Below are 24024 nucleotides of genomic sequence, written 5' to 3' on the forward strand. Positions count from 1 at the left end.
CACAAGGATTATTGATCAAAATATATCTAACCCCAAGCACAGTAGGAATGAACAACAGAAAGACTCCTGCCCTCTGATGCACAAGCATTGCTGCCATTCATTTCAGAAGGACCTTCAATAATTATCCGAAGATCAAATCTGTCACAAAATATTTTATTATAGCATTGCCATAGTTAAGAATCAATATTTCCATTATAATCCTTCTTTCTTTTTCTTTTTAGGAGGTTATGATGCAATTTTTGCAGGATCAGGGGCCAAGCCTCGATTATGCAGACGCTTAAGATTGTGCTTACCTCTAAGCATGTGATCAGCCACATTGACTTATCTGGGACTAGTCAGATGTTTAAAGTTAAGCATATGCTTAAATATTTGCAAGATCATGGTCCAAGACATGACAAACTAAAGGTTGGAGAAAATGTATTATTTAAAAAGTCTTTACTAGAAAGACTCCAAAGATCACTAGAGTGTTTAGTATATTGGAGCTCAAACAGTATTTATAAAATATTTGCAGTGTATATTTTTCCAAAAAGAGTTTTACTAACCATTTTGCTAAATGCATGTTATTGTGTATACATATTGACGCCATTCATTCTAACATCTTCTTCAGCAATTTTACACTGAATGATATAAGCCCACAAACCCAGTTAATTCATTCCCTATTATGAATCCTCAATACTGATTTCAGTGCTATTAGTAATAAGCATTCATAGTAAACACTGACTCTGAAGGAACCAGAAGTGAATGCTTAATAAGAATAATTCACAGGATTCAACACCATGCAAATGAGGTGATTGACATGATGACAGAATCATGGACTCACCAGGGAGTATCAATGGAGTATTTGTATTTTGTTTTACTTGTGGGGAAAAAATTAAACATCAGATTCTGATTATATTAAACTCCAACTTTTGTCTGAAATTCTTTCCCTAATTTGACCCACTGTCCTCTACTGCAGCTGTATTGGACAATTAGCCCTATTGTAGGTATAGCAGAGGTCCCTAGACAGTAAGACTAATTGTACAACTCTCCTGCAATATAATACGTTGGGTCAAATTAAGGAAAAAATGTTTATCTGCACAGCGTAACATTATATACCCTGGGTCTCCTCTTGCAATTGTGCACCTTGAAGGTAATTCCAATGTACACTAAGAGACAATGGGAATGCCTTTACAGAAGAGGTAAACAAAACCATTAAGCTAACCAGGGGAGGAGATAACTCAGCATCACAACAGGAGGAGGCGATTGCAGCAACAGATCAATTTGCATTTTAGCAAACACAAGCATGGAATTCCTTCACCATGTTTCCTTCCTCACAGCTTGAATGCACTTTACCTTGGGGAGTGGCCTTCAGAAGAATCCATTTCAAAGGTTCACTGGACTATAGAAGAGAGGAGCAAAGAACCCCCAGAGATCTTTCACCTAAAAACACAAAGTGGAGATCAGCCATCTTGCTGGTAGGTAGTGTGGTTAAAAAAAAAATCTTACCTTGGATCAAGACTGTAGTTTTGTTAAGTCTTAGCCTCTAGAATGTGTTTTTCACTTTTATTTGCATGTAACCATTTCTAACTCTATCCTTCATACTTGAACTCACCTAAAATCCTATCTTCCTTTGTTAATACACTTGTTTTACTTTTAATCTAAACCAACCCAGGCTGTGTTTGAATTAAAGTGTTAGTTAACGCCAGTTAAAGTGATAAGCTGTGCAATTTGTAATTTTGATTTTGTCCTGCGTATATACACCATGCAATAATATTAATGATCAGTATGTTATTAGCTTTCTATTGACACCATACATGACACCTTTTAGATACAGATTATGACATTAGTAAGTAGGGGTATGCTGAATGGTCAGGCCAACTGAAACTCACTACCAGATACCAGTGACCCCCTTGCTTCTGGCATTGGGATGATTTTCCCCCTTCACACTGTTTGGTTACAGACCCCAGCAGCACTAGTGTGGAGAAATCTTTGCACTTAGGAAAGTGCAAAGTCTGATTGCTTGTGGTCCTTGTGCAAATGTGGAATGGATTTGGAGGGAAGGCTCCTCTCCTTCTCTTGCACACTCATACAGGACCAGACACAATCATGCCCTATGTGTTTTGTAATAAATAGTGAGTGGAGTGGAGTGAGTTAGACCCAGACTGAGAAAAACACTTAAGCATGTGCTTATTTTTAAGCAGATGATCATTTCCAGTGAACTATACAGGATTTTTCATGTGCTTAAAGTTAAACATCAAATTCTTTGTTGGGTCAGGACCTTAAAGAGGGAGCTTGAGCTTTATTTTCTTGGTTTTATGGGTTAACTTAGGTCACAAGACTTATATGAATACAGACTTTGCTTTTTGTGTGTTAAGAGAGGGATAAAATATCCATTATATGCACTAGTAACAAATAAACCAACCAAAAGAATTCTGCATTTGAAAAGTGGCTGTACTATTTCTAGTGGAAGTCTAAAATAGCTGATCAGCTCCAAGAGTTTAAAAGTGCTTGTTCCTTCAAAACTGTTTAAAACACACAGAGAAAACATACTGGTGTCTTGCTGAGCTGAAGTTATAAACTCAAGACTCAGCTGAAGCTTTACCACTTGACAAAATGTGGCGATGGTTGAATGTGGCCCTTTAGGAGCCATTTTCAAAATTCAGGTCCTGCTCTGGGTTTGGATATTGAACATCTACAAAATTGCTCTGTGTTCAGATTACAACTACGACACAGATTTTTCAAACCATTCTAGATTTTGGTTGAGTCTTTCCTGCATTTTTACACAGATACCAGACACTTTCCCTGAATAGCCTGCTTGACACTATATTTCCTGGGCTTTGCTTTTAGCTAAGCTTCTTCCTAAATTTTTCTTCTTAGCATCATTTGTAGGGCAGGGGTTTCCTGCTGGGCTTTTCTTATTGGTGTCCCATATGAAATGAGTTGATAACCCCAGTCCAGTTGTTAGTGACCAACTGTCCACATCACCAATCTACCTGCATATTTGGCACTAATTGGCATCATTGTAGCAGAGTCAGCACAGAGGTGAATGGCTAAATAGGGTTGGAATTATCCTCTCATCTCTGGAGGCATTCTCTGCAGAACAGAACTAAGGGTATGGCTACACTTGAGAGTTGCAGCGCTGGGAGTTACAGCGCTGGTCGTACAGCTGTGTAAGTAAAGCGCTGGTGTGTGGCTACACTGACAGGTACCAGCACTGCAGTGTGGCCACATTTGCAGCATTTGCAGTGCTGTATTGAGAGGTGCATTGTGGGCAGCTATCCCACAGAGCACCTCGTCCCATTTTGGCGCTGAGTATTGTGGGAAGGGGAAGGAAGGTTGCGGGTCATTCCGCTTCCTGTCCCAACGCCCTGTGGTGCATCGCTTCACATCCCAGCAGTCACAGTTTTCCCGTCCACGTTTCTTGCCATTATGAGGCTCTGTGCAGCGCGATTTCTGTGGGAAATGGAGCCTGAGCTGCTGAGGACTTTGCTGATGAGTGTCGCCAGCACATCATGTTTGGCAGTTGAGCTATTCCTTCAGCTCCAAAATGACAGTGAGGAGTCCGACGATGATCTGGAGTCGCCTGACGCATGTGACATGAAATTGCTTGTGGCAGTAACGGAAATGCTCAGCACCATGGAACGCCGCTTTTGGGCTTGGGAAACAAGCACTCAGTGGTGGGATCACATCATCATGGAAGTCTGGGATGATGAGCAGTGGCTGCAGAACTTTCGCATGAGAAAAGCCACTTTCATGGGACTGTGTGCTGAGCTCGCCCCCAGCCTGTGGTGCACGGACACGAGATTGAGAGCTGCCCTGACGGTGGAGAAGCGTGTGGCTATTGCAATCTGTAAGCTGGCAACTCCAGACAGTTACCAATCAGTCGCGAACCAGTTTGGAGTGGGAAAGTCGACCGTTGGAATTGTTTTGATGAAAGTTTGCAGGGCCATTAATCGCATCCTGCTAAGGAGAACCGTGATGCTGGGGAACGTGCAGGACATTCTGGATGGCTTTGTAAAAATGGGTTTCCCTAACTGTGGAGGGGCGATAGATGGGACGCATATTCCTATTCTGGCACCCCCGCACCTAGTACATTAATCGGAAGGGGTATTTCTCTATGGTTCTCCAGGTGCTTGTGGATCACCGTGGGCGTTTCATTGACATTTACACAGGCTGGCCTGGAAAGGTGCATGATGCACGCATCTTTCGGAACAGTGGCCTGTTCAGGAAGCTGCAGGACGGGACATTTTTCCCGGACCGGAAGATCACAGTAGGGGACGTTGAAATGCCCATTGTGATCCTTGGGGACCCTGCTTACCCGTTAATGCCTTGGCTCATGAAACCCTATACAGGGAAGCTGGACAGGAGCAAGGACCGTTTCAACTACAGGCTGAGCCGGTGCCGAATGACTGTGGAGTGTGCTTTCAGCCGTTTAAAAGGGCGCTGGAGAGCGCTTTATGGGAAGCTAGACTTGGGGGAAAGCAGCATCCCCGCGGTTATATCCGCATGCTGTACCCTGCATAATATTTGTGAAGGGAAGGGTGAAACTTTCAGCCAGGCATGGACCACTGAGGTACAAGTCCTGGATGCTGAATTTGCACAGCCAGAGAGCAGGGCTACTAGAGAGGCCCACCACAGGGCTACAAGGATTAGGGTTGCCTTGAGGGAGGAATTTGAGGCTGAAAGCCAACAGTAATGTTTTTTGCCTTGAACGGGAGTGAAGTGCAGTGGTTACAGTGATTTTCAGTGCCTGTGTTTTCCTTGGGGTTTGTTATCTTTCACTTTATGCAATAAATAAAACTGTTTCATAAGCCACGAAATCATTTATTTAAAAAAAACAACAGTAAGTAAAAGGGCAGGGGTGTTGGTTATTTAACTGTACATTCATAGGTTTGCATATGTACTGCCAGGAGTGCTGTGCACTTCAGGACTATAATGCTGCCTGGTGATGGGGGTTGAGTGCAGAGGGTAAGGGTTGTAGTTCTCAGGGCTGGATAGGTGACTGTACAGGTGTCGGGGGCAGCTGGTGGTGGTGTAGGTAAGAACCTGGATGCTAGGGAAGAGGGTTTGGAGCTGACATTGGTGCACAAGGGCAAGAGGTTTGGGAGGGGTGGGGTTGGCACGGTAGTGCTCTGCCTGCATGGCTACCAGTGACTGGATACAGTCTGTTTGGCGCGCCATGAGGCTTATCAGCTGCCTCGTGGTTTTCTTCAGTGACAACTCCTTTCTCCTGCTTTGTGTTTCCTTCCAGTGCTGAATTTTGTCTCTCCAGTCCTGTGTACTTTTACTGTCTCTGGCACACTGATTCATAACTGCCTTCACCAAATCTTCCTTGCTTTTTTTAGGCTTTCTTCTTGGGTTTTGTAGCTTTTTTCAGTCTCTGATAAGGCCGGTCCATTTCTAGGACTAGTCAAGGACACTAAAAAATACAAAAAATGATACATTTTAAGAAAGCCAGCATTGTGTATAATCACAGTGAGGTAATTTCCATTCTCACACTGTAGCATTCCTCACACATTCATGGCTGCACTGGGGTTTCTGTGCTTTGGGAAAAGCAGAGAGCTGCTGGGGGGAGCTGCAATGAACACTGTCCCTCCATTTCCCACAGGAGTGAATCCTGGAAGCCATCTCACTGCCACAGCTCACCTGGGAAGGGGAGGTGATTGGTTCAGGGCTGCACTCCATGTCTAGGCATGCATGCATGCAGCCATACCCCCCCTCCTCCTCTCCCAAAACATTTCCATTGCAATAAAAGCTGCTTACCTGGAACCTGCTCCTGTGATTCTTCTTCACCAAGTTCCAGGTGCTGCGACTGGCTAGCTTCCTCCTGGCTTGAGAAGAGCTCCTGACTGCATGCCTCCTGGGACTCCGGGGTGTCTCCCCCTACCCCAGTACCCTCACTGTCGGTTTTCATCCCCCCCTCCACCTCCCTCTCCTCTCCCTGCTCTGAACTGTCCATTGTGGTCCTCGGATTGACAGTGGGGTCATCCCCAAGTATCGCGTCCAGCTCCTTGTAAAAACAGCAGGTAGTGGGGGCAGCACCTGAGCAGCGGTTTCCCTCTCGGGCTTTGCAATAAGCACTCCGCAGCTCCTTTACTTTAACCCAACACTGCACTGCATCCCAGTCATGGCCCCTTTCCAGCACAGCCTTTGATATCTGCCCATAGGTATCATAATTCCTACGGCTGGAGCGCAGCTGTGACTGCACAGCTTCCTCACCAAAAACACTGATGAGGTCCAGCAACTCGCCATTGCTCCATGCTGGGGCTCGTTTGCCGCGTGGAGGCATGGTCACCTGGAAAGATTCACTGATTGCACTGCACACCTGGCTGAGCAAACAGGAAGGGGATTTTTAAAATTCCTGGGGCATTTAAAGGGCGGGTCACCTGAGGCCAGGGCAGTAGAGTCCGAGCTGATGAGCAGAGTGGCTGAACAGGCATTCTGGGATATATCCTTATACCCTGGAGGCCAACAACAGCGCTGGTGTGTGGCCACACTTTATGAGCAGCGCTGTAGCACCAGCACTCCACTCGTTATACCCCAAGCAGACCCAGGTGTACAGCCAGCGCTGCAGCCAGGGAGTTGCAGCACTGGATGTGCCCTGCAGGTGTGGACAGTTACTAATTGCAGCGCTGGAAAGCCTCCACCAGCGCTGCAACTCTCAAGTGTAGCCATACCCTAAGACATGCTGGCAGGGTGCACCGTGAGGCAGCTTCTACTGCTATTAAATATGCCGTATTTCTTCAGTGACTACATAGAGTATTTCAGTCTCCAGGGCTGTCAAGCCAGCTCATTTTGTGTCATCTCTCTCCGCTAGAGCAAAACAGGATCCTTCCTATTGTGCTATAAAGGATTAAGCTTTTGTAGGCTGTTTAAAAGTCACCATAATATCCTGAAGGTCACAATGCCTCATGTTCTGTTTGCTCCCACAGACTCTCTGCCACACAGAGCCAGGAACCAGTTGCAACGAGCAAGACTGAATATACAGCCACGCTATATGATAGCAGCATCAGTGCCATGTTTAGAAGTTATTTCTTGTTAGTTCAACATGTTTTGCTAAAACCTGCCTCACTGAAATAGCTCCCACCAGAACTAATCTCAATTAAAAATAGAATTCATTAGCAATTTTGGCTCTAGTTTTGCTCAGGAATTCCTCTAGCATTAAATTCTGCACTGCAGAGAAAGGTAGTCATGTCCCTTGCCTCATAATTTAATGAAAGGGTATCCTAACTGAGATTTCTAGATGGATGGTTTGCTATAAACTCCTCACTCACTTGGTTCATCTGTTGCAGCATTGGTATGACAGGCGTTGACATTTTTGAGGGCTTACTTATCCCAATAGAATTTGGAAAAGGTTAAACACTTATTACAGACTCTGAACACTTTGGTCAATAGCTTGTGGGCATGGTGAGCAGAAATGGGTATTAATGAACGTTCATTGACCTGTTTTTTTCCACTAAATCCTGTAGCAGAGGAAAATCGTATTTATTTCCCAGCCTCCAAGACAGAGATCTCCTCAAATGGAAAGACAGAAAATGTTACTAAACTGGAACGTGTTTCTAGTGGCAGGGTTATTGAAAACCCTTTTCAGGATAAATTTGGGACTGTTGCTCAGCATGTCTGAGTGCTAGAAGAATCACTGTCCTATCAGAGATTGAAACCCTATTCCATTGAATAGTAAGTTATCCCCCAAAGCCACCACCTCTAGAAGGAAATTATGTCTTCTGAAGACAAGCGAGAACAGAGCTAGTGATATGGAGCTGTAGACTGAGGGATTGCATCCCTTTGCCTGTGCACCCATTCAGTGGCTGTAGACTGGGACCAGTGGCAATAGCATTAACATTTTTTTTTAAATAGGAAAAAGATGGAGAAGGTTAAAGCAGTAGTAGCCTCATGAGGAGGGAAATGAGTCCTGGGAACCAGTTTGTGAGCCTAGGAATGATGGGAGCTGTATTGGAATGGTGAGGATTGAATGAGGTATGGCACCCTCCCTTCCGGGGCAATTCCTGTGCTTCCCCTAAAAAAGCAAAAATAGCATTGAATGAGAAAGGGGGATTGGCACAGCTTCAGATTAGTCTGATGCTTCCTAGAAGTGCATGGCATTCCCTTACCCCGTACTGGGAAATACTAGATTCAAATAGATACAATATGAGCTTATCAAAAGATGCCACTTTACACTCCGAGTCACTTGCAAAAGATTAACTACTACTGCAGAATGCAGACTTGTTTCATACAGTGAGCTAAATTCTGCCCCGGCAAGGCACACTCAGCTCCCATTAAAGTTACTAGGAACAGCAAACAGAATTTGGCCCAGTATGTTTTCTAGTGCTGTGTCAAGTCCAGTTTTGAAGTCATTCTGTATTGCTTTGATTAACAGGTTGCTGTTATTATGTGTATTGTATTAGTGCCTAGAGGTCTTAACCGCATTCTGCTCGGGACTGTACAAACTTATAGTAAGAGACAGTTGTTTCTGCCCTGAAGACCTTACAATCTAAATTGACAATCTATAGGCACAAAGGATGGGAGGGGAAACAAAGGCACAGAAAGGTGAAATGACTTGCCCAAGGTCATACAGCAAATCAGTGGCAGAAATGGGAATAGCACCTAGATCTTCTGAGGTCTAGTGCAGCACTCTACCCGCTGGTCCATGCTGCCCTCTCAAGTTTGCTAAATGTTTAAAAATATTTATACTAGTGCAGAGATCAGGGCCGGCTCCAGGCACCAGCTCAGCAAGCAGGTGCTTGGGGCGGCCAAGGGGAAGGGGCGGCACATTGGGCTCTTCGGCGGCAATTCGGCGGTGGGTCCCTCGGTCCCTCTCGAAGGGAAGGACCTGCCGCCGAAGAAGAAAGTGGCGCGGTAGAGCAGGCGCCGATTGCGGCTTCTTCTCTTTCTTTTTTTTTTTCCGCTTGGGGGGCAAAAGTCCTGGAGCTGGCCCTGGCAGAGATTATCATGCCCCCACCCAACTTCTTCCAGAAGAGATCATGTTCTTTCACAGCAAAGGCAAACGCATATAGTTTAGCAAAGTTTTATATGAATATACACAGCAGCCACAGGCTTTTTTAGGAAACAGCTTGTAAAAAGATGTAAATGGCAAACACACCTCAACAACTGTTGTCATCCCTCTGCATATAGATTGGGTAGAAAACCATGAGCTGGGCTTAGCATGACACCATCTAGATAGATGGCAGGTAATTTAATGGAAGCTGAAGAACTGCATCAGTTAGAACCACCTCCCATAAGACCTGGGCCCCAGAGTGGTGCTGTCTTCTTACTACTGTTCATTCATCTTGGCATCTAATGGATCTCAGTGGCTCGCTGTTGGTATACAATTTCCACAGTTTACACATGAAAGACCTAATTCATTATAAAATCCTCATACAGACAGAACCAATTTTGTCATTAATCTTTTATATGTGAGTCGGAATGCATATTATACACACAACCCATAGAAAGGAAAGAATGGCTTATCCGTGGGGTGCCCAGAGGGTTGGAGCTGCATCAGGCAAAGGCGCCATTACATTATAAGAAAAATGTAACCAAGGGCTTGAAGGAAAAAACACATTTTCTGGGGATACCTGTTTGCGTTTTGATTTGGTCTGGATTGTTATTGTTTTTCAAAGTGGCTATTCAAGATTAACTTGGTTTCAAAGCTTATTGAAAGTCAAGTAAAATATTCTAAAGGGTTAAAATGACTTTTCAACTTTCTCTCTTGGGGGTATGAACACCCTCCCCTCCCCTCCACCCCCCGTTTCAGGGCTGTAATGCACCAGTATAGACAGTGCACCAGCACTAGGAGCTGTGCCCGGGAGCTACACCCCTCGTGGAGGTGGTTTTTTAGAGCGCTGGGAGAGCTCTCTCCCACCACTCTGCTGCAACCACACACGTCACATTAAAGCGCTGCTGCGACAGCGCTTTAATGTTGCCAGTGTAGCCGGTGAAATCACCCCAGTGCAGAAGACCAGTGCCAGGCCCTTTGCACTATTCCAGCTTGGATATGGGGTTAGAGGGGAGCGTGTCTTTGTGCTGAATAGCAGGACACGCAGAGGTGAAAGTAAGCCTGTCCGGAGCCAGTACACCGTGCTGGACCGCACCAGCTTCCAGGGCCGGGATTGAAAGGGCTCTGGGCTGCCCACCGCGGGCAGCCCTGAGCCGTTTCAATCCCGGCCGCGGCTGAGATTTAAAGGGCTCAGAGCTCCCCAGGGCTGCGGGCAGCCCAGAGCCATTTGAATTCTGGCTGTGGCTCTGGTGGCCGGGCTGGGGCCAGGATTTAAAGGGCTCAGGGCTCCCCTCAGTGGCAGGAGCTCTGGGCCCTTTAAATCCCTGCCCCAGCCCCGCAAAGCTTGGGGTTCCCCCCAGCGGCCAGAGCCCCGGGCCCTTTAATTTGCCCCTGAGCCCCGGGGGGCTCCCAGCCACCTCTTCAGCTGGGAGCCTCTGGTTGAGTTAAAGGCCCGGGTCTCCCAGCCACAGCTGGTTCCCCAGGGCCTTTAAATCTCAAGAGGCCACGCCCCTTCCGCATGAGGCCACGCCCCCCTCAGGACTCCAGCAGTACCGGTAAGTCCTGTAAGTTACTTTCACCCCTGAGGACACGCAGCACAAGAGGGAAACCTGTGCTCCTGAACTGCATATGAGAATGCAGAGGGCATCTTGGAACAGGAGGTGGGGGAAGGAAAGCAGGCTTGAGAGGAAAACAACAGGATCTGTGTTTATGTGGAGCCTGTGATCCAAACACCACAAAAGGTAGAAGTAGCAGATGCAGGCTGGCTACACTGCAGCCCCACTGTCTGACCATGAGTGGGGGATGTAGATTCACCTCCCCAGCTCTTCACCTGTATAAGATCCACTTTGTGTGGATGAAGTGAAGCTTACCTACACAGTCATTTTTTCCCCTCAAAGAACAACTTTACTATACAAGGAGGTTGATTAATTGGAAATGCAATTTGCACATTGGAAAAATGTAGGGAAATAGTCCAGGACACTCACTCAACTTCCTTTTTATCCCAGTTCCTTATCAGTGAGATCCATCTATTTACAGGCATAGAATTTGTCACTACTTTAAATACTGCATCAATCCACACTGTCTTCCTCTCTCCCCCACACTCATCAATTTCGCCCTGGACTTGCCTCGTTAACATTCAGACACATGCTATTAAGTCTGAGGCTTCATTTAAAGCACAGAAATGGCACTGGTTTAAACTTAAATTGTTTTTTAAACCAATTTAGTTAAAGCAATCCACAACTCCAGGTAGTAGACAGTAGTGGCTTATTTTGCCTTAACTTAAACTTATGTTAAACTGACATAAGACTAGTCGATATCTATTAAAGAGTTTCCACACACTTTTTTGCTTTTGCTCTGAATCTATTTTAAATCACACCTTTAGTTAAATTGGTGTAACATTGCACATAAGCAAGCTCTCACATGATGATCCAGAGATCCCATTTAGAAATGGTGCTATTCATTAGCCTTGTTGGCCCCCAGACAGTTCAGAGCAATTTGAATTTCCTGCTATTCAATTATTGCATTTGGTTTGCATTTAATGTATGCGTCCTTCTGACCCAAGGTGGTCAGCAAGCTTGAGTGCTGAATGGCTTGATCTTTCACTAATGTTCACAGCTGGAAAAGAACTTTTTGATCCTTGGGTGAGTGCATCATGTTGTCATTTGTTTCCTTTTACTGTTTTTTTAGGAACAGAAGGTGACCTTTCCCAGTTAGGTGTGAGATCTGCTGTTTCTATAGAGACCAAATGCATCAAACTGAATCAAATGGGAAGGTTTGGAGCTTCAGTGAAAGGGACATAATTTTTTTGAGAAAATTCTAGAAGATTTAAGTTAAAAGGGTTGATTCGTGGCTTTTTTTAAAAAAAACAAAGTGGCAGCACTTAAACTTCCTCTACTATACAGCTTAGCATGGACATCATTTTTGTGTGTGTTTCTCCTTATTGGAGAGCTTCCCTCCCCCAGTCCCTCATCCTCATCAGAGGAGTTTTCCTCCCTCAAGGGTCCAAGCTCTTCTTTGCTTGAAGACAGCTGGATGGGGATTTGTTTAGAGCCCATGAAAGCTGCTTCCTCCTCAGCTAAGAGGCTGCAGAACGATATGAGGGACTTGTTCTCCCTATAGTGTTCCCAGCCTCCTTTACCTCACAAACTGAGCTTCAGGACTTGTCTTCACTGCTTAAAAAAAGCTGTGTTTTTTACCTCAGGGAAACTAACATGCACGAACTAACCTGAGGTAAAAACACATTGAAGACCAGGCTTTTTTGTTTTACTGTAAGCCCTATATGGTTTCCAATAGTTGACCCTGGTAAGTTTACCTCATGGTAATACTGAAGTGTCAGGTCTTTGCAGTGTTTTCACATCAAGATAGCTCACAGGCATAGTTACCCTGTCGTAAAATGTACACCTTGTGTAGCAGTGAACACAAGGCCTGAGTCTCCATGGTGTCTGAATGGAACTTGGGACTGGCCAACTGAGTTTCACTTTCAGATCCAAATTCCTCCATTTTGTTTCAACTTACACAGAACCGGCGCACAGAATTAAATATTTTAGGCTACATACCATAAAAGGAATTTACAGGGGACAGCAGTCCTTCTCCCTGGCAGCCTGTGAGAAAATAAAACAAAGAAAATAATATTTGCTGGCAAGTTAAGTTAAAAAAAGTTCCCACGTTAACAAGTGAGGTGCATTAACAACTATTGATATAAGTCATTGGGTCCCATTTCATTTTAACACCTACAGGCAGGCATGGACTATGTGACAATGTCTGGATATTATCTGTATTGCAGTAGCACTTATAATGAGCTCCAACCCCATAATGCCAGACAGGCCTGGTGTTTCAGTTAGAAGAGGAAGCAAACTTTCCAACCAAATCTATTTTAAGCTCAGAAAATCCATGGGCCTCCCTGGCTCTTGAAAGTAGGGATAGGGAAAAGGAGATCATCATAACTCTGTGAAATTAAAGCTGTTCTCTACCAATCTTCATCCAGCCTTCATTTCCCCCCATTCGTTCCTTATACTTTGGTTTCAGACCTTCCAAGTTTATTTTTTCTTTACTGATATTTTCCCCCTTCCATCACATGCACATACACACATTTGCTAATGCTAGGCCTCAAGCATTTTAAAAAATGAAACATTTGGGATTTGGGGGGGGGGAAAACAGATTTCAAGAACTGCATTATAGACTCATAGACTTTAAGGTCAGAAGCGACCATTATGATCATCTAGTCTGACCTCCTGCACAATGCAGGCCACAGAATCTCACCCATCCACTTCAATAACAAACCTCTAACCTATGTCTGAGTTATTGAAGTCCTCAAATTGTGTTTTGAAGACCTCAAGCTGCAGAGAATCCTCCAGCAAGTGACCCATGCCCCATGCTGCAGAGGAAGGCGAAAAAACCTCCAGGGCCTCTGCCAATCTGCCCTGGAGGAAAATTCCTTCCTGACCCCAAATATGGCGATCAGTTAAACCTGAGCATGTGGGCAAGACTCACCAGCCAGCACCCAGGAAAGAATTCTCTGTAGTAACTCAGATCCCACCCCATCTAACATACCATCATTGAGTAGTAAGTCAAAGTTTGATCCAAACACCTTTGAAAATGTTCTCTTTAATAGAGGGAGAAATATCAATTATAAATGGGAAAGTTTCAGTTGTTTCCCATGACAAAAATTAGGCACAGAGTAGTATGGAACTATGCTGAACCTGAAGTGTGTCCAAAAATGACATTAAGTGGAGTCGGTATGTAAACAACTCTTCATCTGTCACCTTGCTTGATGGCTCTCCAGACCAAACAAGTAGAATCAAATGTTTTACACAGCACCTTTCAAACTCAAGGAACCCCAAAGCACTTTACAAACTGATAAGTAGTAACTGGTATAACAAAATCCACAGGAAATAAGGTAGAAATTCAGACCTTGGTGGAATAAATAGAAACCCTAAAGAGCAGTTATAAAATAATGGTTTTGTCATTTCAGTTATAAATTAAGTCTTTCAAAGATATTTATTCTAGGGTTTCTAAATTATTTCCTTCCTCCCCTGTACCCACTGATCAGCGAGTTGTTACAGAATGCAGCTATTTGTACCATGAACAATCTAGCAGTCTTAGGGGTTTCTATAGCATGCCCCACTCTAGCATGTAAGTGTCTGCACAGTGTCCAACTATACCTGTTAGAGATGCACTTTGAGCACTATATTAATTCTGCAACTACAAGGTTAAACAAACATCTAGCAACTCCTGTTTAGTGGCTAGCAGTAGCCGGGATCAAACGGAGATGTACATTGTTGCAACTGGTATTAAAGTTTGTACCTGCATAGGAATAGATTTTTAAGAATGAGAGAGAAAGCTGAGGTGAGAAAAATGCTGTCAGAAAAGGGACGGTCCTTCTAAAATAGGACAGGACTTTTGGTCTGTCATCCTCTGGAAACACTCCTTTTTAACAGGAGTTAGGCATTTTATTAAAGACATTCAGATGCGTGCTTTGTGAATCTGCACTGCACATCCAAACCAAATAAAGGGCATTAGTTTCAAGCATAAGGTTTTGCCAGTGTGATAGGACATGCATATGTATAGACTGGCAATATTGACAGAGTAACAGAAAAGGTTAAGTCAATGTTTGTATAATGCTTCAATCCTAAGGTCAATTTAGTGCAGCAAATTCTGAAATTCCTGACTATGAAGTAAACAAAAAGGTCAAAGCAATTAACAGATAAGCAAGAAGTGCCCAGCGCATCCACAAGCATGGCTCAGAGTATCAGGTTGTTCCAGTGTGGGTGATTGCATGAACAGGCTGCTCTTGTTGCCCTGGGCTTTGCAAGCCAAAATCTTGTTAGGTTTCCCCACATTATAGGGCAAAATTCTGCCCTCAAATACAGGCATGCAACAGTCTCCGAAATCAGCAGGAATTGAGCACCTGAACAGGAGGGCAGAAATAGGCCCATTCATGCATTTATTGTGTTTAGTAAAGGGAGGAGCTGGTCCTTATTCCACTGACATTAATGAAAGTATTGACTTTTGTAGGAGTCAGTTTGGGAGCTCAGAGAGACATCAGTCTTGTCATAGAGGAATATTGACCGGTTGAATCTATATAAACAAACTAAAAGCAATATATTTCCATAGGAGCTGGAACTAGTGGTGCTGCCATACCCCCTGGCTTGAAATGGTTTCCAACATCTACAGGGTTTACAATTTGGTTCAATGTCTCTTAGCACCCCCACTATACACATTGTTCAAGCACCCCTGTATATTTTATAATAAATGTTCAGCCTAATCTGTATATTTTAACTGGCAGTGGCAATGAGTCACTGGAAAATGTTCTTCAATGTGAATTGACCTAGTGACCCGGTTTCTTGGCTGTGGACTGTAGACAAGGGGCAAATAGGGGCAAGCATATGGGTGGCTTTTGAGCTCTTCCAATCCTAGATGAGCTGCCTGCAGAGCTAGTTCCATAGCCAAATATAGAGAAGTCTGAAGGCTGCTGTGAGTTACACCATCTGCCAACACCCCCAGGGACTGATATAATAGCTGATATCTGCACGGCCTTGGGAAGTTCTGACCATGCTCCCTGCAAAAAAAAAACAAAAAAACCAGAGTGGTAGTGGTGGTATTCCAGATTTATATCAGCAGAGAATCCCCCTACACTAGAATGATCTCCAATAACTTTAAGAGCAGTATTCATTAGCAATTTGATGAAAGGCAGCCAGCCTACACCCCAGGAACTGAGCTGGTATATAATAAATCACAGATTAATAGCTTTGGAATGGTACAAGAGAGAAGAGTAGGCTCTTACATGGAATCAGCAGAACTACATCACCCATGTGAAACAGGTGTCTGGTTTCCAGGACTTTTAACTACTTATATCTGGTGTTCCACTGCACGTTGTGTGCAGCTATTTTCTACAGCTATTCCATGTGTTGGCAGCACAAGTACTATCTGGCATTCTGGACAGCAATGAAGCAGTTAATCCTGATTTTCTGCGACTCTGAGAGCTACTTGCAAGTCTATGGAAAGAAGCCATCTTTAAACACAAACCAAATGAAGAATCTCAGGAATCAGGAGAAAGCACCCTCTTTAACCCAGGAATTGAAGCAATACACTTATTTCCTGCTAAATGTTAATGTCTAGAGGTGAACCAGTTAGACCTTGAACTTCCATAGAATTAACTTACTCTGTTCACTCCAAGAGACTTGTGCCCTTCTGGAATTATGCGACCAAAGTCTCTGCCAGTTTTTTGCTAATTTGTGAAAAGTGTAAGAGGGCATATCCTCCGCATTATTAGTTTTCAGAATCCTCTGACTGATCAGTAGAAATGTTCTGTCATGCTTCTCTAAGAGTGGGTAGTCCAAATTGGCTTCAGGAGAACTCTATTTCTTTTCATAGTTCAGTAAAGGCTGCGAAATACACCAGACCAAATTCTCAGCAGGCTTCTCTAATTGCCCCAGCAAATGTTGTAAATACATCAGTCTGTGTATGTAAAAAATGGAGAGGGATCTGAACCATCACTTCAGATTCAAGATTCTCAAACTCTGCAGAGCTTTGGTTCAAACTTTGCAGATTAGGTCTATTTCCAGTTCAAGACTACATTTGCACATGCTGATTTGCATCCACAAATGGGGATTTTTTAAATACTATATTTCATTGGTATAAATTAGTACATGTAACAAACATATTCAAGATGTACTTTGAGTAACGAAAGGATCAAGGACATATGTGTACAACAGCACAGCAACCTGTCAAACAAAACACACTTTTTCTATCATTGTAAGCAAAAAAATTCTCATCTGATACAGTGTGAGTGTTCTAATCCTCCTCACCCAAAAGCAATTTGAAAAAGAGAAGATATCATTTCCATCCTGTCTCTTTCAGGAGTAAGAAACCTCTCTCTATGCGCCTGGAAACTTGCTATGGATTATGTGGGGTGGGATAATTCAAAGGCTAATTCAGTCATGCCTGAATCCACCATCTTTTGAGTTCTTCCAGGCAGAAAGTTCAGAAATGGCCCCGCAGAGTCCAGGAAGTGTTGATTTAATTTTTCATTCTTGCTTGTTTTTCTTTTCCATGTACAGAATTCCCAAAACATTAATTTTCAGCGTGGGAACAATGTTTTGAGAAATCTTTATCCAGTTTATCAGGATTGTTTTCTGTGCCACAGAAAATGAGACTCTCAGGGAACAAACTTTGTAAATTATAAATTTCCAGCCAGAAGTTCCATGGGGTCCAAAGGGGATTTATACATTAAAACAACTGCACAAGATGGACAATAAAGCTTCTCAATATGAAACCACCCTTGAGGACAACCACTAGCAACTGTTCTTGTGTGTCATATTTCAGAGGCTTGGGTAAACCCTTATAACTAAGTTTGCTTATGAGCAGTGGAGTAATGTACAATTAAGGTACACAGTTGTACTGTTTTTCTCTTGCATCAGCATCAGATTTTGGGACTAGTTTGTATTACCTCATTCATCAATCTCTTGTCCTGTGATGTGTTCCCACATTGCTCTAACCTTAGTTATAACAAATATTCCTTGTTTAATTTAATAATTTATATTCGATATCAGACTGTAAAGAAAGCACAGGGCATTAAGGGCTGAGAGAGACAAATCTCATATATATGTGATACTTTGAAGTGCCTCCACTGAATGTAGACCAAAATATTGGATCTGGACATGTTTTTGTTGTTGTTTGTTTTTTAGTTTCTGCAAAAAGAGTTCACACTTATATCAGCCAGACATTTAATAGCCCTCTGTACCTTGAATATTGAATTAGCCACGCTAGGATGGAAAATATAATTAATTAGGATTGGTTTTACTGGGAATAGGGACATCGTTGGGAGTTGACTTGATTCTTTGGATGCTGCCTTCAAAGTAACTATTGGGGAAGAGAATAGTTATGTTTTTTTGATTTATGGTTAAGAGAGTTCAATAAGAAGAGTATTTGACATATTAAAAGAGAAAAACAAACCCTTTTTGATTTTGCCAGGGGTATAATTCTCCTCTAAATCAGATAATCCCACATGATTTGCACCTGACAAACTAAATTATGCTGATTCATGGCAGGGATTCCCAGATCCCATTTGCAGTGAATGGACAAGCTTGTACATGCTGTTTTGATCTTTTACATGAAATTTGAATATCATGTTTCATTTCTTTTGAATGGCATGACTGGATACATTTATGAACTATATAGTATATGGGATATAACAAATGAAAAAGTCAGAACAAATTCTGGACAAGGCACCCTCTCACAAATAATCTACAAAAGAAGACATCAGTGGCTGGCCATGCTGAGAATGGAAAAAGAACGCTTACTAAGACTGCCCTTGAATGGAAGCCAGAAAACACAAGAAGAAAGAGGAAGCCTGTGAATAATATGGAAATGAACAGTTCTGAATGACATCAAGCACCTCAACATGAAATGGGAAGATTTGGAGAGAAGGAGAGTTGACAGACAAGGATGGCAAATGTGGGTAGCCCAATGTGCAGCAAAGCACAGGATGGACTAAGTAAGTGACTCTCAGCTCTCAGAAGGGTGCTGTAGCCACTGACTATGGGACATTCTGAGATGGGACTTCCTCAGTCTCTCCTAATGAAGCTGTTCCACTATGTATAAATAAATAAAAAGAGAGTCACTGGAGCACTGAACCTTGGCTCTCTCACTTCCCAGGTGGGTGCCATAACCACCAGGCTACAGAGTCATTCTTTTGCTAGCCCAACAATTCTTTAAGGTCGTGGAGTATCTATCTTCCCAGGGTTCATGAATTGCTCTGGAGCTTGGGTGGGAGATAGGTGGCCAGACACCTATGGGAGTCAGCAGTGTGCATGCTCAGAGGCAGAAACAGACATCTAGGAAACTTTCACCCTGGAAAATTAGGTGCTGAATGAGTTTAGGTTACAGGGTTAGGCGTCAGCCAAGTGGGGGTTTTGTGGATCACAGTTTAGCCTAAAATTTGGGTGCATATGTCTGAGATTTAAGGGCCTAAGTACCTTAATGGATCTAGGTCAACGTAACCAATCTAAGGTCATGCAGCAGTTCAGTGGGACAACCAGGAATACCATTCAGCTCTCCTAATGTCCTATCCACTGAACTATATGGTCTCCCTGATTACCATCGGGTGAGTTTAAACAGCCCAAGAGGAAGAACTGCAGACTTCTCAAAATTAAGCTTGAACCCAAAGGAAAAAAAACCCCAAAACATTCAGTAAAGTAAATCAGACAGAGTTAGTCTCTTTGGGTTTGACAAAAGAAAACTAAACTAACTTATCCACTTCCAATGCATGCATTCTGCCACTTCAGAGACAAAGATAGAATTAGACCATAGTATGACTTCAGCAAGAGAATTTACAACCAAGATAAACAGGAGGGAAGAAAGAGCATATCCCTACCTTGCTCCTCTTCCCAGTGTAAAATACTCAGTGCACAACATTAGTTAATAGTGCAGCTTTGGGGATACATACAAGATGTAGATCACAGCACCACTGACCGCTCTGGACAGCACAGCATTCTCCACGATGCACTGGCCAGTAGGAAGAAAAAAAACTTTTGAACTTGAAATTCATTTCCTGCCGACAGTGTGGAGAGCTCATCATCACAGGTGACCACCGCACAGCTCTCAGCACAGTTAACAATGCTGTGTCCTGAGAATCGAAAAAGAAGAGCCCAGACCGCTTCAGAGAGAATAAATCTGATCTGATATTATATGGGGAGATGATCAGTGCTAACAGAACTGCGTTCCCAAAGACGAAATGAAAAAGTATTTGAAAGAATTTCTGGATAGTGTGATGTTGTGTGTGAAACAGTATAACCATTGTTCTGTAAAATGTATCTTTCTAAATATTTATCTCCACTCACTTAAACATTTCTGCCCTACGATGATAGACTAGTTAAAAAATATTATAGCCCCAGACCTTCTCTGTGACCAAAACTGCCCAAGACAAATCCAATTTATCAGTTTTCTCTGAATAGGCAGAGAGACTTCAAATGTGTAGCTAGACCCATGGAAAGTATTTTGACAACTAGATTAAGGACTAAAATGAGTAGAACGTGTTCTACTAATGATGTAGTTAAGAAAAAAAATACTGTGGAATATGAATTGTGGGATGTAGCAAAGTAAGAGAAGTTTGAGTGCTTAGGTTGTAATAATATCCCAGCCATCAACCAGAGAAAGGGCTATTACCAAGCTTCTCAGATTGCCCATCTTTACACCAAAGAAGGCTAACTGATCCAAATGCGCATCTAAGACCCAATTAAAATCCCCACCCAAAATGATGTTTCCCTATGGGAGGGCTTAGAAAGGAAAAGTATTCTGCTTCAAAAAAATCACCAGAAAACCAAAATAACTTGAGATCAGGATTGTTAGGCACCAATTATACCAGATCAATTCTTCTCCATATAATAGTCTCCTTCCTCATATTATTCTGTCATCCCCATCATTAAAAGATGATTTAAACTGTAAAGGTAGATTTTTATGCACCAAGGCATATACTTGCTACAAAGAACTCAGCGGTGGAAGGCTACATACACTATCTGCATTTCAATGGCAAAATTTTAATGTCATCTGTAGTGGAGTCTAGTGCCTGGGGAACATCAGTTTCAGAAACTTAGCCAAGAATTTTCAAGGATAATCAACATGGAAGTAACCCAAAACTCCTTACTCATGGGCATGTTGGGATTATCCTGGGGAACAATAATAGAGCTAAGGGAAAATGTAATTGCTTAATATTTCTAAGACAATACAATTGCTCTTTCAGCAATGTTTGTGTTAGGAGAAAGACAAAGAGGAGTGCCACTATTCAGTTAAAGTAAGCCCAGGTGTTTGTTTGAGATACTCCATCCTATTGTAATGAGCTACTCCTTCTCCTATTAGCTGGGTTACAGGTGGCTGTAAACTGAGACAGAGTCTGGGAGAATTGGATTAAAATAAATTGATGGTTGGTGCTGCTCGTCACCAGTTCTGGGAGGCAGGCACTGCAGTGGTAAGGCCCTGGATGCATTAAAAGGTTTGTTATATTTTTTAACAATCTGGTCTTGTATTATTCTTTTGGACATCCCTGATATTACAATATTTTATATACACATGCTGATTCTTGCACTAGATTGAGCTATCCAAGCCAAGTATCTCACCAGGTCTGCATTTCTCCAACTGAGCTCTTTTGGCCCAGTTTAATTAACAAAATCTGGCAGCCACAGCATCCCATCTGGATGGGTAGGGAAGGGCAGGACTGGACAAGCGTCCAGTCAAGTTAGTCAATCCACTAAAGAGAAGATGACTTAATGGGGAGTTGATGTATTCTGTACAAACCAGCTCTTCTCTCAGAGCAGCTAAGTGAACTACATTTGTCTTGGAAAGTCAATAGTTCAAAGCTTTTCTGGGCTGGAATTGGAATAGGGATTATAAATTCTAAATCTATAGTGTGAGACAATATATTCATGTAATGTTTAAGAAAAGTTTTGTAAATGAGTTCCAATAGTTCATGGATTAGGGATCCAGTCTTATGGGGTTCCAGGGGCTTCTGTATAGATTATTTAGGTTAATATTTCTATCTACCCAATGGGTCTCAGTGCTCAGTCTAGAAGATACCATCAGAGATGCTTAGTTTTGAAGTTCTCAAACTGTGGATTTGTGTCTCCAGAGATAACATGCTTGTTAACAGCAAAAATGTTTTTAAATAAATAATATATAGAGGTGAGAAATAACAGACCTCAACCCTATTGTCCCTCTGTAAATTTGTGAACACAGAGTCAATCCCTTTCACCTCTCTTTAAAAGTGTGAAGTTTAAAAAAGTTCAATGAATAGAAGATTGTTGGGGATGGAATAGATCTGGACAAGGAGAAGAAGTTTGGAGATAAAATGTGAGAAGGGAGGGACAGGCAGTAGAAACAAAAGTGAAACTGTTTGAGTAGTATATTCCAGAAGTCTTGAGGTCTTTCTGAGTGTAGCCTTCATTGATTTGAGATCTACCATACCATCCTCTCACTAGAAGGGAAAACCTATAATGGCAGCAGGCCGTAAAAGAGACCCAGTTTGAGAATAAGAACCATTCAAGGAATATGTTTGCTTCTGATGTTTTAAAGAAAGTCACACCAGGGAACTGGTGGAAGTCACTTAAACACTTGGATTCAGAGACTGTTGAAGTGGTAATCTCACTTTTGACAGCAATAGCTTCTTCTGCCGGTATAGAAAGAATATTTTCTTCCTTTGGACTAATCCATTCCAAATTGAGAAATCGCTGGGGAACTGAAAAAGCAGGAAAGCTTGTTTTTCTTTTCCAGATTATGAACAAACAGGAAAACGAAGGTGAAGACGGCTGAGTTAGCTGCAGAAGCCAATATTTTAAGTTTCTCATGTTGACCTGGCTGACATAGTCGATTTGATTTTTAAAAAAAATAATTTCATTTAACTATTTTAGTTAAAAACAATTTTAACAAAAACAAACCTGATTTTAAAAAACTTGAACGTTTAACTAAGTTCAAAAATTCATATACTTGTTTTGTTAAAATATTCTATGTTTGTTGTTGAAGAAAAAAATCCAGAATACATAACGTTGTTGCTTTAGTTAAATAAAACAATTTACATGTCTGTCTGGTGATCTCTTCCTAATACAGCATGGTAAGAAAATCTTCCAAATATTAATGATTAACCTGTTGAACTGGAGATAGTTCACCTCCCAATGACTTCATAAATATCTGCTTCAATTACCTTTGGTAAATGAAATAACCAAACAATCATTCATTTTCTGATATAACTTTAAAACTAATCTGAAAAGTTTTCAAAATAAATCACTTTAAAAATGTACAGTGTGTACCTTCTAAAAATGAAACCTACATCTATCTCTCAGTTATGAAGAATATGTATTAAGGTTAAGACAACCAACAAGAATGCACTTTTATGTAGAAATCCATGATTAAATAGAGTCTTCCTGACTAGCGATTTAAATCATGATTTAAACCAATTTGACAAATCAAATCTGCCCCAATTCTGCACCAAAAACTTAAAAATTCTGCACACAATATTTTAAAATTCTGCATTTTTTGTCAAAATAATGCAATCGAATGCAGCTAGTTTCAATGATTTTGGTAATTTCTTTAAACTACAATACAATGGATGGAGAATGGGAATGGGGAGCACAGGAGGAAATCACCAAACCTCCTCTGTCTAATAGTAATGTAGCTAGTATTGACCCTTTACTTCTAATTATGAGTCAACAAATATATGCAACCAGATGCTTTTTACTACAGTATTCTCTCAGCTGTAGCAATGTGAACTCAATCCCCCTTAAAAGGCAGTCTAACAGGTGAATGCAATGTATTATAGGCTTTTAAACATACTTGGCTTTTCTTCTTATGTTTTTAACTAAAGTGAAACTTGGGAGACTGACAGCTCTTAAGGGAGACAGCTGTAACAAAGCTGAATTTTACTGAAAACGCTGAAGGGTATTCCACAAAAGACTGAATTGTACTTATGTGATAATCAAATTTATGCTATGGTTTTAAAAAACAGTTAGAAATTAGATTGGAGCTCTTTGGGGCAAGGTTTGTGTCTTCCTCTGTGTTTGTACAATGTCTAACACAACGGGCCCCCAATCCTGATGAGAGCCTTTGAGCACCACAGCAATATAAATGACAAATAACCCTAGTGATAACTGAAATGCTTTTAATTTTATAAAATGCTTGAAATACACATACGTACATTTAAAAAATTAAATAAAAGGTAATTTGTTTGGGAAAGAATTGCTCACCCCACCAGTTACACTGGAGGGAGGTGAGACAAAAATGGGAAATTTATTCTTTTTAACTGCTCTCTGGTGTTTTAATATAAAATCTGAAAATAAATTCCCAGATAGATGCAGTGCATGAAATTCCCTGTGTACCAGCTGTGTGTATACATGTGCCTTATGGACATTGAAATCCAATTCTGGTCTCCTGGTATAGAGTGATGCTGTATCTGGACAATTCCCAGTGATCTATGATCATGTTGGAGAGATGGCCTGATCCAAAGCCCACTGAAACCCACGTGCCATTTCATTGACTTCAGTGAGCCTTGAATCAGACCTTTAATA

At 42.1% G+C, this 24024-nt stretch overlaps 3 long non-coding RNA genes across 4 annotated transcripts in view; 1 reads left to right on the plus strand and 2 right to left on the minus strand.

Moving 5' to 3' along the window:
- The window catches only part of LOC120396774, a 23259-nt gene extending 21874 nt beyond the window's left edge, over nucleotides 1–1385 (minus strand). Inside the window, exon 1 of the long non-coding RNA XR_005593363.1 lies at nucleotides 1333–1385. This is a non-coding gene — a long non-coding RNA (uncharacterized LOC120396774). The remainder of the gene's footprint in view (nucleotides 1–1332) is intronic.
- Nucleotides 1–7104, plus strand: part of LOC120396772 — a 19160-nt gene extending 12056 nt beyond the window's left edge. The window contains exons 2-3 of the long non-coding RNA XR_005593360.1: nucleotides 1317–1454; nucleotides 6912–7104. This is a non-coding gene — a long non-coding RNA (uncharacterized LOC120396772). The remainder of the gene's footprint in view (nucleotides 1–1316; nucleotides 1455–6911) is intronic.
- A 2010-nt stretch (nucleotides 7105–9114) lies between these two features.
- The window catches only part of LOC120396773, a 28712-nt gene continuing 13802 nt past the window's right edge, over nucleotides 9115–24024 (minus strand). For both annotated transcript variants that reach the window (XR_005593362.1, XR_005593361.1), the window contains 2 exons: nucleotides 12532–12576; nucleotides 9115–9294 (listed from right to left, as the gene is read on the minus strand). This is a non-coding gene — a long non-coding RNA (uncharacterized LOC120396773). The remainder of the gene's footprint in view (nucleotides 9295–12531; nucleotides 12577–24024) is intronic.

The sequence above is a fragment of the Mauremys reevesii genome, linkage group 2 (assembly GCF_016161935.1).
Source record: "Mauremys reevesii isolate NIE-2019 linkage group 2, ASM1616193v1, whole genome shotgun sequence".
Lineage (NCBI taxonomy): Eukaryota > Metazoa > Chordata > Testudines > Geoemydidae > Mauremys > Mauremys reevesii.